The following is a 16,889-nucleotide window of genomic DNA, read 5'->3' as shown; positions in this document are numbered from 1 at the left end:
CCTGCGTAAGAGAGCCACGACTATTTGTTGTGTGTCCCGTGTTTTGGCCCAGCGCGGTCTTCCAGCGAATACGCTTGAGAAGTTACAACACGAAATTTATACGCATATATATATATATATATATATATATATATATATATATATATATATATATATATATATATATATATATATATATATATATATATATATATATATATATGTAATTCTTTTCTATTGCTAGGAGGTTTGTGGTGTGCAATTGAGTCGGAATCTCGCAAATCGAATAGTTTCTGCAGTTGTCCTGAACAATTCAACAATTCATCGCTCGCTTTCTACGTTCAGAAACAAGCACATAAAATTTGCAATGCAGAAAAAAAAAGAAGGTATAATTAAGCATGGGAGTCTTATGAAGAAAGTTTCAGAAACGTTCTGAAAGGCCAGATGCAATCACTTTCTTTGTTCAATTTAAAACGAAATCAGCGCAAGCACGAACAAGTAACACCATGACATTGAATGCTGTTATCCCTCTATAAAAGAACGTTTGAGCGTGTTTACAAACATCTGAATCCCGAACGCCGTTCCAATTTAAGCATTATCGGCCGACGATTGTTTCTTTCCTCTGGGCCCTCTCAACTCCAAAGCAGCAGAGTGTATGGGAGCGTTGGCTGAAAAAGTACTCTGCTGGAGGATCGACTTACTCTGTTTTAAATGAAGCGACGTGCGCAGGGAAATGTGAAAGGGCTCGTCTGCCAAACACCAGCGCTTGTGTTTTTGTTGCCTTCAAATGGAAAGCAAAAGTTGTGTAGGGGAGGCGGTGCCGTAAGCACTCGGGCTGTTGCAAGTGTCTCGAGAGCTTGGAAGGCCGCAGAATAAGCTAAACTTCCCTGTTGCTTGACTTAGGGCATATTCTTGCGGCAGCCCTAAATTACGACGTGTCGTGTCGCGTTTCGCGCACAAACAACTTCAGACTGGACCGTTAAAGTGTCGACTTGGTGAGGCTCTCGTCGAGAAACATTTCGTTCATTTCGTGCTCCCTGTCTTTGTAAAAATAGTTTGAAATGAGGCGTACAAGCTGGTATGCAAATGTTGCACTGTTACAGTCGTTGCATTCGGGCTATTCGCAGGGTAGCGCTGCCGTAATTAGTGATATTCTTGCCTGCGTATCTACATAATTACCTATATGGTATTCGAGCGTGCTGCTCTGGACGAGAGTAAGAAAATCAAGCAGCACTCGATGACCTGATAGATGCAAGCTGGGGACTCGAGAGGGTGGGCGGTATACCAGATTGATGCGTTAACACGAACGAATGCACGAATAAGCACAAATTATACCGATGCTATGATACGTCTGACTCCTCTCTGGCTTTGTGAAGAAAAATGAAGAGCAGTCTCTGCAATTCCTTTCCCCGCTTTTTGTCTCGCTTTTTTTTTTGTCACTCGAGGACGCAGACATTCACGTGGACGTGCAGATTCGAAAGAAATGGAAAGTCTCTCTGAGTAAGAAGAAGGAAAAGAAAAAGCGCAGTCGCTAAGAAGAGAATTCGGCAGGGCAGAACCAACACTCGTATTATATGAAAGCACCGTAGAGGAATAGTGCGGCACGGTGGCGGAGCGTACCTTATTATATGGTATCGAGCGGCATGGGGCTCGCCTGAGAGAGGGTGGTGCCATGGGCTTTGGGGATTGCGGCTCTCAGGTGGACTGAGCAGCAGCCGACGCCCTGTGGCGGGCAGCGTTCAAACTTATTTCCAGAAGAGCACGGAACACATTTCCCTCCAGCAAGGGTGATGGTTAACTGCAGAGCTTCCACTCGCTGTGTTTATGCCGCACGATTCCCCTTTGCACTCCGGGGAACGCGACCGTAAATAAGAACGGAGCGACTTTTACAACTTGCCGCACCCGAGCTGACAAACGGCCGACAACACTCCACGCGATCGGCAAATGTTCTTCTGCTAGGGTAAAAGGGGGTGTGTAGGGGGTAGAAAGGGGTGTACTATACTTGTCAGAGGCTATTGGAGCGTCTGCGCGTGGGTAGAATAAAAAAATATGAAAGTGTGGCTTACGGTATTAAATTACAGGACAAAGGCAGCGGTGTGACAAAGACGTCGCAGGGAACTCGGACACGCTTGAGACAGAACTCAGTTGGAAGAACATGTGCCCGAGAGAGAGAGAGAGATAATAAATATCGAAAAAAGAAGGAGGTCATTTGGAAGAGAAGCTTCCAGTTTTCACACCAACTCAGATGGTAAAAGGGGAAAGAAAGGATGGTAGAGTAAGAAAGGAACAACGCAAGAAAGAAAAGAAAAATATGCAGCACCCACAAGCTCTAGGAAACGTTCTTGTGCGAATAATTTTGCAAGTATCTGGCCATCTAGCATCGTTTGGGGTTTTCGAGAGAGTTACGAGATGGATCAACACGTTTGTGTAAAGCAAGCAGTTGTGTGCATCATGTGATCAAGTGTGACATGACAGAAGCAGTGCGACACGATAGTGTGATGGCGTCGACATGAGGACGGTTCGGCTTTAACTTTGGAGAAGAAATGTTACAACCCGTTGCGCTACAACACGGACCGATCTCTAAGGCGTTGCCGACTAACACATTATCTCAAACTGCGAGCTTTCACAAGGCAGCAATAAGGGAAATTAACACGCTCTCGTTTGTAGCCTACTGGATAGGGCATATATAGCCACATGGTATTTTTTTTAATTTCACGCGCTTAATTTCACAACGGAAAAATGAAAACCGCAGCAGTTCTCACACCACGGAAAAAAAAATATTTGGATGCTTCTCAATTAGGTTCTACAACTTATAAGTTTAATATTTTGCGTCTGTATCAGTGCTATAAAAGCTGGTTATTTGACTATTGTGAAATAATTATCTAAGCTCATGGCAAAATTTACTTTGTGCTGCTCAAGTTATCAGCGAACAATACTGAGTTGGTCGCATTCTCGTAACGCGGACTTTGATTTATTTTCTTTAAATTTGGGCACTGCTTAGCTGAAACACCCTCTGTGGCATCAAACAGGTGTGGGAGTGCACGAAAGAACAAAGGCTAAACAAGCAGCTATGCGTGCAACGACGCAGTCGATCGAACAGTTTTATTTCTGCCGTGCCTTCGGCAGGATGATGGAGGACGCTCTTCTGGAAGTCGATAGCTAGCGCGTGACATTTTGAATGTCCGCTATTTCGGCCTGTGCGGCGAATAATTGAAATAACGTGACATACTATATGATCGCTTAGACCGGAGCCGTTTTGTTTTCACTCGTGGCGCCGAGATAGAGACAGACAGACAGACAGACAGACAGACAGACAGACAGACAGACAGACAGACAGACAGACAGACAGACAGACAGACAGACAGACAGACAGACAGACAGACAGACAGACAGACAGACAGACAGACAGACAGACAGACAGACAGACAGACAGACAGACAGACAGACAGACAGACAGACAGACAGACAGACAGACAGACAGACAGACAGACAGACAGACAGACAGACAGACAGACAGACAGACAGACAGACAGACAGACAGACAGACAGACAGACAGACAGACAGACAGACAGACAGACAGACAGACAGACAGACAGACAGACAGACAGACAGACAGACAGACAGACAGACAGACAGACAGACAGACAGACAGACAGACAGACAGACAGACAGACAGACAGACAGACAGACAGACAGACAGACAGACAGACAGACAGACAGACAGACAGACAGACAGACAGACAGACAGACAGACAGACAGACAGACAGACAGACAGACAGACAGACAGACAGACAGACAGACAGACAGACAGACAGACAGACAGACAGACAGACAGACAGACAGACAGACAGACAGACAGACAGACAGACAGACAGACAGACAGACAGACAGACAGACAGACAGACAGACAGACAGACAGACAGACAGACAGACAGACAGACAGACAGACAGACAGACAGACAGACAGACAGACAGACAGACAGACAGACAGACAGACAGACAGACAGACAGACAGACAGACAGACAGACAGACAGACAGACAGACGGACGGACGGACGGACGGACGGACGGACGGACGGACGGACGGACGGACGGACGGACGGACGGACGGACGGACGGACGGACGGACGGACGGACGGACGGACGGACGGACGGACGGACGGACGGACGGACGGACGGACAGACAGACAGACAGACAGACAGACAGACAGACAGACAGACAGACAGACAGACAGACAGACAGACAGACAGACAGACAGACAGACAGACAGACAGACGGACGGACGGACGGACGGACGGACGGACGGACGGACGGACGGACGGACGGACGGACGGACGGACGGACGGACGGACGGACGGACGGACGGACGGACGGACGGACAGACAGACAGACAGACAGACAGACAGACAGACAGACAGACAGACAGACAGACAGACAGACAGACAGACAGACAGACAGACAGACAGACAGACAGACAGACAGACAGACAGACAGACAGACAGACAGACAGACAGACAGACAGACAGACAGACAGACAGACAGACAGACAGACAGACAGACAGACAGACAGACAGACAGACAGACAGACAGACAGACAGACAGACAGACAGACAGACAGACAGACAGACAGACAGACAGACAGACAGAGAACTTTAATAGCAAGGTCCTGAGACGCTTTGCCCTAGGGCAGAGCTGCGGGCCGCTCCCACGTGGGGACTGGTAGGCCGAGCCTAACCGCCGCATCGTGGGCTCTCTGGATAGATAGATAGAATAAACTTTATTTTCCAACGGATTAGGTGGTCTACCCACCCCCCGACAGGCAAGTCAGGGGGCGAGTGCCGCCGCCTCAGATGCAGGCTGGGAGGTCTTGGGTCCCAGCAGCCTCTTCAGCCAGTTGGACGAGCCGGAGCTGGAGCTCAGAGTCCGAGCTGCGCAGCAGGGTCTACCAGGTGTCTCTACTACCTATTTTGTGCGTTCCCCCGGGAGAGTACGGACATTCCCATATTATGTGGTCGAGGGTCCCTCTCGCCCCACAAAGATTACACCTATCGCTCCTGGCCTCGGGGAACATGTGGTTCGCCGAACAACGTGCGCCGTGCGTGATCGCGAAGTGCAGATATGCGCACGTGACGTTGACAGCCCGTTACTGAGTGACGATGTGATTGCAGGCTACATTGCGCGAAATCAGGCTGGAGGGGGGGGGGGGCGGATGAATAACAAGACAGACAGACAGACAGACAGACAGACAGACAGACAGACAGACAGACAGACAGACAGACAGACAGACAGACAGACAGACAGACAGACAGACAGACAGACAGACAGACAGACAGACAGACAGACAGACAGACAAAGAACTTTAATAGCAAGGTCCTGAGACGCTTTGCCCTAGGGCAGAGCTGCGGGCCGCTCCCACGTGGGGACTGGTAGGCCGAGCCTAACCGCCGCATCGTGGGCTCTCTGGATAGATAGATAGAATAAACTTTATTTTCCAACGGATTAGGTGGTCTACCCACCCCCCGACAGGCAAGTCAGGGGGCGAGTGCCGCCGCCTCAGATGCAGGCTGGGAGGTCTTGGGTCCCAGCAGCCTCTTCAGCCAGTTGGACGAGCCGGAGCTGGAGCTCAGAGTCCGAGCTGCGCAGCAGGGTCTACCAGGTGTCTCTACTACCTATTTTGTGCGTTCCCCCGGGAGAGTACGGACATTCCCATATTATGTGGTCGAGGGTCCCTCTCGCCCCACAAAGATTACACCTATCGCTCCTGGCCTCGGGGAACATGTGGTTCGCCGAACAACGTGCGCCGTGCGTGATCGCGAAGTGCAGATATGCGCACGTGACGTTGACAGCCCGTTACTGAGTGACGATGTGATTGCAGGCTACATTGCGCGAAATCAGGCTGGAGGGGGGGGGGGGCGGATGAATAACAAATTTTTCTAATCAAATACGAACATTTCAGAAAAAAAAAACTATACCGGAAAAATGACTCCGCATATTTTCCATTCTAAAGAAAGTGTAACATAAAGGTTCTGTGAAATCTTGTAGCAAAAGGCTTATTTAGGTTATATGATTCACCTGGTGCAATTATTAACTGTTTTTTTTTAGTTCCACTGACAAGCTCCTAAACGAGAAACGAGAGACCGCGTCGTCAACCGCTGCACCATGGAAATTACAGCAGTGAAGGCAATAAAACGTACGTCGCTATGTACACCGTAAAGTGCACATATAGTGTTCGTTAAAAAGGCTAAATATAACGCTATGGCACCCCGCATCGTTTTGATGAAATGCAAATATTCTAAAATTGTCCATATAATGAATACCTTTGCCTAAATTGTGGCAGATAATTCACAGGGCGTCTGAAACTGGCCGACAGAAGACAAGGTCTGCGTTCACTTGCCGACAGTTGGTCATTTGTTCTTGTTTTCGTCGCTTTAATATGCACTGCAGGTTAGTAAACGTTATTGAAATATGTAGTATGGGTGAATTAAAACCTGTTGTGCTGATTTCGTTCTAAGAAGGCTGTATTCGTGCAACCATATCCGCGTTTAAGACCGAGCCTGAATCGGCACAAAGCAACACATGCAACGCACACACTCAGATACTGTAGTGGTTAGAATTTATTGGTTAGTGCGCAAAGCGAAGGCGCTGAGGTGACGGCTGATGCGATGAAAGCTGATAGCCGCCGGGTCGCGGTGTTCGTGCATGAAAGCATGCAGTTTTGCATCTAGACAGGCCGTCTCTTCTAGAGTCCTTCGCAGACTCCGCTCAGCTTCGGCGCGGCGTTATTGGTTTTGACTTTAGCAAACGTTGTATTTGTATGGTACCTAGAGAGGATGAGATAACAGACACAGTGTACAATAAAGTAGATCGTAGGGTGTACTAAGGTTGGTATATGTATATATATATTTTTCTGGTGCGAAAGTGTTCGCGTCCTAAAGCAAAACAATGATGATGTACTGGTTCATCCTTTCGTAAATATACGCAAGCATGAGAACATGGGCCTTTCGATGTCTTTCTCATAACTCACCCGTGTAAGTCACAAGTCTACTTCCGTTATCCTACCATATTGTTTGAGTTTCATCAGTCCGTCCAATTGCCCTGATTCGTCGGGTTGCGTTTACCTAGCATTCATAAACATTTTGCCTCTCTAATAGCCCACCGGTTTTGTTCAAGGTACCATCACAATTTATTTCAAAATTACTTCATCTGCGTCACGCTTAGATGCAGTTACCTTAACTCTCCCCCCCCCCCCCCCTCACCATGCAATTTCTCTTTTCTGTCTCATCTTTCTATCTCGTATGTGGGCGAGCATGTAGACGATCACTTAAGTCATTCCTTAAAGAGACACTAAAAGGAAATACTAAGTCAAACTAAAGTGATGGATTAGCGCTCGCGAATCTCTAAGGCGTCAATATAATCGTGAGCAGGTCCTTAAAAATGCAGAAATCGAGGTAAATGCAGGAAATGATTACAGACTCCCCCGGGTCATTCAAGCACTTGCCCGATGGTGAAAGCAGTCCTCAGTTAAATCCTTTCACTAGGACTCAGCTACTCGTTACAAAAAATACCCTCGTATTGTATTATCAGATCAAATAAATGCTATACTTGTCCAGTTCCATTTCATGTTTAGAAAAGAGAACTAATTTTAGTTGCCGTTGACAACGACGTGGGTGGTCTAAAGCTTTTGTTTTCGTTTGACTCTGCGCCGCACACGGTTTCGTGTTTCAGTACTTTCCTGGTCGCGTAGTGCTGCGCTGGTTATGCTGCCTTGCGAAACTCGCACAAAGTGCAAGTAGCAGAGAATTCGACTTCCGCGTGATGTCGCAGGGTGCTCGAGCTGTCCACGGCACTTGACCAAAAAGAAGTTGCAGCGGCGACGAATCCGTCGCTTTGTCTTGATTCGGTGTCGCCGTCTGTCGGGTGCCGTTTTACTCACCGACGGCAGCAAAGGGTGGTGATGGCGTATGTAACGTCACCACACCCCCGGTTGGGTGGCGGGAGATTAAAATTTCGAAAAAGGTATTCGGACACTTCTGATACAATTTTCTCGTAAACGAAGTCGTTTCTTAGCACGAAACAAGCGTTGCGAGGTTTGTGCAATGGTATTTAAACAGTCCACGTCGACTTAGTATGCACCTTTAGTGTTCCTTTAACACCTCACTGAACAGAGGATGTTGAGTAAGGCAAGCGTTCACTGGCACTTTCTTATTTCTTCAATATATATATATATATATATATATATATATATATATATATATATATATATATATATATATATATATATATATATGTATATATATATATAAACTAGAATAAAGGGAGTTCACCAAGGGACCCGATTTTTATCAGTCATCTTATAGGAAGCCAACAAACACTGACGCCAAAGACAACATAGGGGAAATCACTTGTACTTAATGAATGAAATAAAGGAACGATAAATTTATGGAAATGAACGGTGGTGCTAAAACAAACTTGCCGCAGAAACGATCCCACAACCTTCGCATTTCGCGTGCGCTGCTCTACCAATTGAGCTACCGCGGCGTATATATATATATATATATATATATATATATATATATATATATATATATATATATATATATATATATATATATATATATATATATATATATATTTATTTATTTATTTATTTATATGGGGGGCATGGCACCAAGGCGACCAGTAGGCAAGCTCTCCCAAGTAGCAAACGTCCTAATAAAGAAACGACGAAGAATGAAAGTGTTCAACTTAAGAGATAAGGTAGAATTTATGGAACTGTCAAACTGATCAACAAGGTGAAAATAAGTGATATTCGAAATTATAACGTGAAAAAGATTAAGAAGCCGCAAAACATGGACGCAGCCTGAAATCAGTGAGAAAGAAACTTGACATAGGACAAACCAAGATGTATGCACTGAAAGACAAGCAGGGTATTATCATCAGCAATCTCGAAGATATAGTAAAAGAAGCAGAAGAATACTATACCCATAGGAGTCCCATATACCCATAGGAGTCCGGATACCTCCATTAGAAACAGTAATGAACAGGACACAGAAAATCCTCCTATAACTAGCGATGAGGACAGAAGGGCCTTGCAGGACATAAAACGAGGAAGAGCGGCAAACGAAGATGGAATAACAGTCGATTTAACCAAAGACAGAGGAGACATAATGCTTGGAAAACTGGCGGCTCTTTATTCGAACGGTCTGTCGACTCCAAGAGTCCCAGAAAACTTGAAGAATGCTATTTATTATACTAATTACTAACGTTATACTAATGCTACTAGCATTATACTAATGCTAACATTATACTAATCCACGAAAATGGAGATGTTAAGGAATTTAAAAATTATAGGCCCATTAGCTTGCTCCCTATATTATACAAAATATTTGCCAAATTATTATCCAATAGAATAAGGGCAACACTGGACTTTAGTCAACCAAGGGAACAGGCTGGCCTAGGAAGCGGTACTCAACAATGGATCACATCCATGTAATTATGCAGGTCTTCGAGAAATCGACAGAGTACAATAAGCCTCTCTGTAAGGCTTTCATAGATTACGAAAAGGCATTTGATTCAGTAGAGATAGCACTAGTCATAGGGGCTTTGCGTAATCAAGGAGTACAGACCGCTTACGTAAATACATTGGAAAATATCTATGGAGATTCCGGAGCTACCTTAATTCTACACAAGAAAAGTAGGAAGATACCTATAAAGAAACTGGTCAGACAGGGAGACACAATCTCTCCAATGCTATTCAATGCGTGCTTGGAAGAAGTATTCAAGCTATTAAACTGGGAAGGCTGAGGAGTAAGGATCGACGGCGAATATCTCAGCAACATTCGCTTTGCCGATTACATTGTTCTATTCAGCAATACTGCAGACGAGTTACAACAAATGATTGAGGACCTTTACAGAGAAAGTGTAAGAGTGGGGTTAAAAAAATTATGAGGTTTTACGCGCCAAAACCGCTTTTTGATTATGAGGCATGCCATAGTGAAGGACTCCGGAAATTTCTACCACCTGAGGTTCTTTAACGTGCACCTATATCGAAGCACACGGGTGTTTTCGCCCCCATCGAAATGCGGCCGCCGTGGCCGGAATTAGATCCCGCGACCTCGTGCTTAGCAGCCCAACACCATAGCCACTGAACAACCACGGCGGGTTTGAAGATTAATATGCAGAAGACAACGAAAATGATGAGTAGATTGGCAAGAAAACGAGAGTTCAGGATCGCCTGTCAGCCTCTACATTCTGTGAAGGAGCACGTTTACCTAGGTCAACTTATCGCAGGGAACCCTAGTCACGAGAAGGAAATTCATAAAATAATAGAAATGGGTTGGATCGTATACCGCAGACATTGTCAGCTCCTGACTGGAAACTTACCATTGTCATTGAAAAGGAAGGCGTACAATCAGTGCATTTTACCGGTGATGACATATGGGACAGGGACTTGGAGATTGAGAAAGGAGCTTAAGACCAAGACCAACATAAGGAGCGTTAAGTTAAGTGAAGGGCATAACGTTAGGAGAAAGAGAGCAGTTTGGATCAGAGAGCAAACGGGTATAGTCGATATTCTAATCAACATTAAGAGAAGAAAATAGAGCTGGGCAGGTCATGTAATGCGCAGGTTAGGGTTACAGTATGGGTACCAAGAGGAGGGAAACGCAGTCGAGGACGGTAGAAGACTAGGTGGGGCTAAGAAATGGGGAAATTCGCAGGCGCTAGCTGGAAATGGTTGGCGGGCGACAGGGGCCTTCGTCCTGCAGTGGACATAATAAAGGCTGATGATATATATATATATATATATATATATATATATATATATATATATATATATATATATATATATATATATATATATATATATATATATATATATATATATTGTTACGCATGAAGAAAACGAAGACCAGTGAACGTATTCTTGAACGCTGTATTCTTGCAGTCGGAGCGCCCAGCGCGCAAGGCGGCCACAAGGGTCACGAAGATTCACAAGCCAACACAATGAGTGGTGGTCGGTGACCACCGTAAAGGGGCGTCCATACAGGTAAGAACGAAACCGCTGAACCGCAAATATTACTGCGAGGCATTCTTGTTCCGTCACAGTGTACTTCTGCTCGGGCCTACTTAATGAGCGGCTTGCATATGCGATCACGTGTTCGCGGTCACCGTAGCGTTGAACTAGGACGGCACCAATACCGATGCCACTGGTATCTGTATGGAGTTCTGTCCGAGCTGAAGGACTGAAGTGTTGAAGAACCGGTGGTGACGTCAGCAGGAACTTCAACTGACGAAAAGAAGAGTCACACTCCGGAGTCCACTCAAAAGGGGTGTCCTTCCGTAGCAGGCATGTCAGCGGATATGCAACGTCGGCGAATTTAGGAATAAATCGGCGGAAATAGGAACAAAGCCCCAGAAAACTACGGAGCTCCTTTACAGAGCGCGGTGCACTGAACGCTTCAACGGCTGCTGTTTTCTGGGGATCAGGGCGGATGCCATCCTTGTCGACGAGGTGCCCAAGCACAAGGGTTTGGCGGTCTCCGAAGTGGCATTTCTTAGAGTTTAACACTAGACCAGCGTTTCTGATGCAGTTCAGGACAATATCCAGACGCGAGTTGTGTTCGCTGAAGGTGCGGCCAAAGATGACGACGTCGTCGAGGTAGCACATGCAGATGTTCCACTTCAAGCCACGCAATACAGTGTCCATAAATCTCTCGAAAGTTGCCGGAGCGTTGCACAATCCAAATGGCATCACATTAAATTCGAAGAGCCCGTCAGGGGTTATAAAGGCAGTCTTCTCCTTGTCGTCAGGATGCATCGGAATTTGCCAATAGCTGGATCGTAAATCTGCTGAGGAAAAGTAAGAGGCGGAATGAAGGCAGTCTATTGCGTCATCAATACGTGGGAGTGGGTACACGTCCTTTTTTGTTACAGCATTCAAACGGTGATAGTCGACGCAAAATCTCCAAGATCCATCTTTTTTTTTAACAAGAATCACTGGAGCTACCCACGGACTTGCTGACTCTTGTACAACTCCCTTTTTCATCATTTCGTGCACTTGTTCATTGATAATCTGGCGCTCTGATGGTGAAACACGATATGGCTTTTGTCTAATCGGATTTGCCGAACCCGTGTTGATGGTATGGCGCGTTCGAGACGCAGGGATTGCAGGTACATTGTCCTGCTGCGCAAAGTCGAATACCGAAACGTGCTTCGAAAGCACACCCACTAACGTTCGGCGTTCACTCGTGCTGAGCGATTTATATACCATCGACAAAAGGGCCGTTTCCGAACTGTGGCCATCAGGTTCTTCCGGCACATCTGTAAATTCAGCCACTGATAAGGACGCGTGTTCCCTGGCGAAGGCTAATTTCATGCCATCTGATAGTAGAACGGGCTCCTTAGAACAGTTTACGGTCCATAAGCCAGTGCGTCCACCTTTTATCGACACCACACAATGTGGCACCAACACATTCTTCTTCATACAGTTAAAGTGCATCGGTTCTACGGTAGCTTCGAAGTAGTCGGAATCGGCGCCGCAACAGACAACGGGAACGCAAACGGTAGATGATGCAGGTATGACCGTATCACCACAAACACACAGTGTAGTTTCGCGATCTACAGGATTCTCCAGGAGTCCTGATGGAATCCTACCACTTAAGAATACTTTTCCTGTGCGACAGTCGACAGTAGCACCACACTCCCGCAAGAAGTCCATGCCGAGAATAACATCATGAGTCGACCGAGGAATAATTACAAACTCTGTCGTAATAACATGGCCTCCCAAAAATACGTCAGCACTACACACACCAATAGGTCGCAATGGCTCACCACTCACTCCACAGAACTTTGAATCTTCGTCCCATTTAAACAAAACCTTTCGCCCTAACACGTGTTTAAAAGAGACACTCATGACGGAAATTGTTGCGCCTGTGTCCACCAGAGCCATCACAGGGACATTATCTACAAGCACGCGCACTTTGTTTTTCAGCATCAACACAGGAGGTATTTCTGTCAATAGCACGTCTCCAGCGACCTCACCTCCATCGGCCGCGCTAGCTAGTTTTCCGGTGACGAAGGGGACGCGGTGCGACGCAGCAGTGAGGGAGAACGGGGAGCACGACGTTGCGGTGGGGGTGTCAAACTCCTGTCAGATGCCGGGGAGCGATTCCGGGAGCCACTGAGCCAATACTCGTCGCCAGATGATACGTGTGCTGGCCACGGGGCAGCGTGTGACCGTTCAGAGGGCCGAGAAAACTCTGAGGGCTGGCCATACCACGTGGTCATACGCTGGTTGCAAAACCGCGATATATGACCCGGGACGCCACAGGAATAACACACCGGGAGAGGTCGAAACCTTGGTTGTGCGTCGATGAAGCGGATATTATCATTTTCCCGCGTGTAGTGGGTTGGTTCGTGGCGTGTCTCACGACGATACATCGGGCGTCGAGTAGGCGTGCGTTGAGCACGTTGGTCATAGCGCGGAGTCGGAGGGCGTGTTGTCATCCTCGGCTGTGGGGCTGCACTGTACTCTACGGCCGCTGCGGTAACCATCGGTTGCCAAGGGGCCGAATGTGGCGTCATCATAGCCTCACATTACGTGTACACGCCATGGTGATCAGCAGTTGAATGCAACTGCTCGCGGCGGGAAAGTTCCTCGCGGACGATCTGTCGGATGGTGGAAGGAAGGTCGAGGCAAGGACTCGTGTCCACACTGGCAACCGTCGTAATGTTTGCCAATCGACCAAACTTTGGCGCAATCCGACGCATCTTGAGCGTTTCAAAAGTTCTGCAGTGCCGAATGACGTCAGACACAGAACTGAGGCTCTCCTTTCCAATTAGAAAATTATACACATCCTCAGCCACTCCTTTCAGCAAATGTCCGACTTTATCTTCTTCCGACATGCGAGCACTGACCACCTTGCACAGCTTTAATACTTCTTCGATATATGTTGTGCATGTACCCACTCCCCTGCTATAATGCTTCGGCGCTGCAGGGTGTACTGTAAATAAAATAAAAATAAATAAGAAAAATGTCTCACCTGGTAGCTGCGCCCGTTGAGACAGTGGCTGCTCCGCACGCTTCTTTCTGGCGACTGAGTCCCCAAAACAAGCCTTTAGCTCGTCGCAAAATGGTCCCACGTCGTAAGCGCGTCCTCGTGGTTCTCATACCACACGAGGGCGGTATCGGTCAGGGAGAACACCACATTGGTGAGCTGAGCGGTTGCATCCCACCCGTTGGATTTGCTCACTCGTTTGTAGAGGACGAGCCACTCGTCGGCATCTTTCCCCGCTTTGCCTCCGAAGGTGGGTGGAACTCGGTAGTAAGGCAGTGGACTGCTAGGCGCTGCCCTCGGAGTGGCTCCTTCTTCTGGCATGTCGAAGATGGTCACGGCTGATGGCGGGAGGCCGGCAAGTCGACGGCTTCGACGAAGCTGCGGCAGTGATGGTTCCGTTGCTGTGAGCGGTACCCCGGCACCTCCACCACTTTGTTGCGTGCGAAGGAGACCATTTGTAACCCTTACGGATGAAGGGGACCGTTTACTTTAAGTCGCGAAGGTGACCGCAAGAGCGGTCAGCTGGTTTATCACCTGAGCGTCGTCCTCTTCTTCCTTCCTCCACTCGGGACCGCAAGCACGTTCACTGGTCTTCGTTTTCTTCATGTGATCTAATGCGTAATTACATATATATATATATATATATATATATATATATATATATATATATATATATATATATATATATATATATATATATATATATATATATATATTTATATATATATATATTTATATATATATACAGTCCGGAGGCCGCTACCTTGAGTTTCCGGCCTCCGGACTGGCGTCACGCACACTACCGCGAAGGTTAGCTGCCACGAATGCCAAAACATCCGTTTCCGCTTCTTGAACAACCGTCGGAGTCCTGTGCCGCTTTCTTGTGAAGCTACTCGTCTTGCAAAGGACTTCGCATGTTCTAAGTATTGTTGACGGAATAGTGCGTCCTCCACTATGCAGCATCCGGCGCAGCTTGGCTGCCTTTCTGCTGTCGCCGTGCGCCGCCCCAGAGCAAGGATCATTTTAGGCTTCTGATCATTCGTGAAAGGTAGGACTGTCTGCTTGGTGAGCAGGTCACTGGCGTGGAGATCTCCCGTTATTATCTACGCGCTGACACGTGAAGCAAAAATGATTTACGTAATCGACAACGGCCTATGCTGGCCGTACAGATCCGTCAAAACGCATTAGATGGGCATAGCCTGCGCAAGGTTTATTTGTTTCTATTGCTAAAGGCAACAAAATGAACTTCCACAGCATGAGCGCGCAAAATTACAGTACCAAGTGCAGCGTCACGGTTTCCCGGCTTTCAAATCCCTCTTCCCCTACTACGGTTCCGCTACGCTTATCACTGCGTCAGCGGCGTGTTCTCATGATGTCGCTACCATCATAGCGCGAATCCATGTGTCGAGCTGCCGCCGCTAGTGAAGCTGTGTGTCGTGGCTATTTGCTTGGGAGCACTTGAGTAGGGGCGCACGAGCGCATATCTAATGCGTAATTTGGATGTTTCACGCGCGTTTGGTTTTTCTCGGAAAAACCAACGAGGCAAAACTGAGCACGAAGCAAATACTTGACTAGGAAGTTACTTGAGGTGGCCTACAACTTCGTCATTAATATTGCTACGGAACAGTATTTGCGATGACAAAGAGGCAAGCAGGGTGAAGACAACGACGATGATAAAAGGCTAGCGCGGGCTGTTGCCACTTGGCCAAATGCGGCGTATTTCCTTGTAAATATACTTGTATATAGCTTTTCGTCGGCGTCTTCCCACGTAACAATTTGTTTGCGAATAAAACAATAATTAAAAAGCTCACTAATTAGAAACAATACTTCGTGATGAAAATAATACTACCTGTAAGTACACACGACTACGGCTACTATGGAGTCGGTACCATTTCTCTGGACCTAATTGTTAACAGCGACGCCCGGTATATTTAAAGAATGAGTGTCTGCCGGGATGCCGTAGCGGAACAGGCAATTGTAGATTGAGGAAGCAGGTACGAAAATAACGAAGCTTTATTTCCCACGTTCTGGCCTGGGTCTGCCCTTCGTCAGGGAGTATATATGTATATGTATATTGATTGACACGTGGACTGGTTTATCTTTTGCTGGAGAGCGCTTTTCACCGTTTAACAAATGTTATCGGTCACGTGGGACGCGCCCGCATGTATGGGAAACTTCTCGAAAGTTATCGATGGTTCTGTCTTAGAGAAAAACATTCATCAAGAAGGGACACTCGGCAAAAACTGACAACAGGAAACACGTCACGCCTAGGGTTAATCCCACCCGTAAATTGGCGCGAGCATCGGAAAACAGAATGTGAAATTAACTTACAGACGTCTTATTTATTATTTATTCTTTCCCGCTAAAATTAAAAGTTTAGCGCAGAAATGAAATATACTTTCCGACCTATTTTTCTTGCGTTACCTAGCATGAAGCTAACGGCACGCCAGGCGGCAGATGCATGCGTCATGACCACCGACTGACCAGACTGGCCACCGAAGCCAGCGAGTCCGGTTGCGCATGTGAAGTTCGCCTGTTCGGCGAACCATCTCTTTTGGATGTGGCGTGTTTGTTGGGCTCCCATCGTGTTCTTGCATTCCTTCTGCACTTCCACACCGCACCACTGCACTATTGCACTACGACAAGGTGAGAAAGTTTGTTTGACAGTCGGCGAAGCATTTCAAGCAATTTTGGCTTTTACGGCATGGAACCGACACTTGTGACGCAGTTAGCGAAAAACAGCTCGGCCATCCTGGCGTAGTCAATTTGAGTTAATGACTCATACTGGGAGATGTTTGCGACGCTTTCTATGAGCCCCAACATTATTAAAACTTATTCTGGTTGTTTTTG

At 46.9% G+C, this 16,889-nt stretch overlaps 1 long non-coding RNA gene across 1 annotated transcript in view; it reads left to right on the top strand.

Annotated features, from left to right (window-relative positions):
• The window catches only part of LOC139056080 (uncharacterized), a 76,853-nt gene extending 60,175 nt beyond the window's left edge, over positions 1-16,678 (top strand). The window contains exons 2-3 of the long non-coding RNA XR_011512144.1: positions 10,928-11,029; positions 16,468-16,678. This is a non-coding gene — a long non-coding RNA (uncharacterized lncRNA). The remainder of the gene's footprint in view (positions 1-10,927; positions 11,030-16,467) is intronic.
• The last annotated feature ends 211 nt before the right edge of the window (positions 16,679-16,889 follow it).

The sequence above is a fragment of the Dermacentor albipictus genome, chromosome 2 (genome assembly GCF_038994185.2).
Source record: "Dermacentor albipictus isolate Rhodes 1998 colony chromosome 2, USDA_Dalb.pri_finalv2, whole genome shotgun sequence".
Classification (NCBI taxonomy): Eukaryota; Metazoa; Arthropoda; class Arachnida; order Ixodida; family Ixodidae; genus Dermacentor; species Dermacentor albipictus.
Note: the sequence above shows the minus strand (reverse complement) of the source record. Positions and strands in the feature narration are given on the sequence as shown.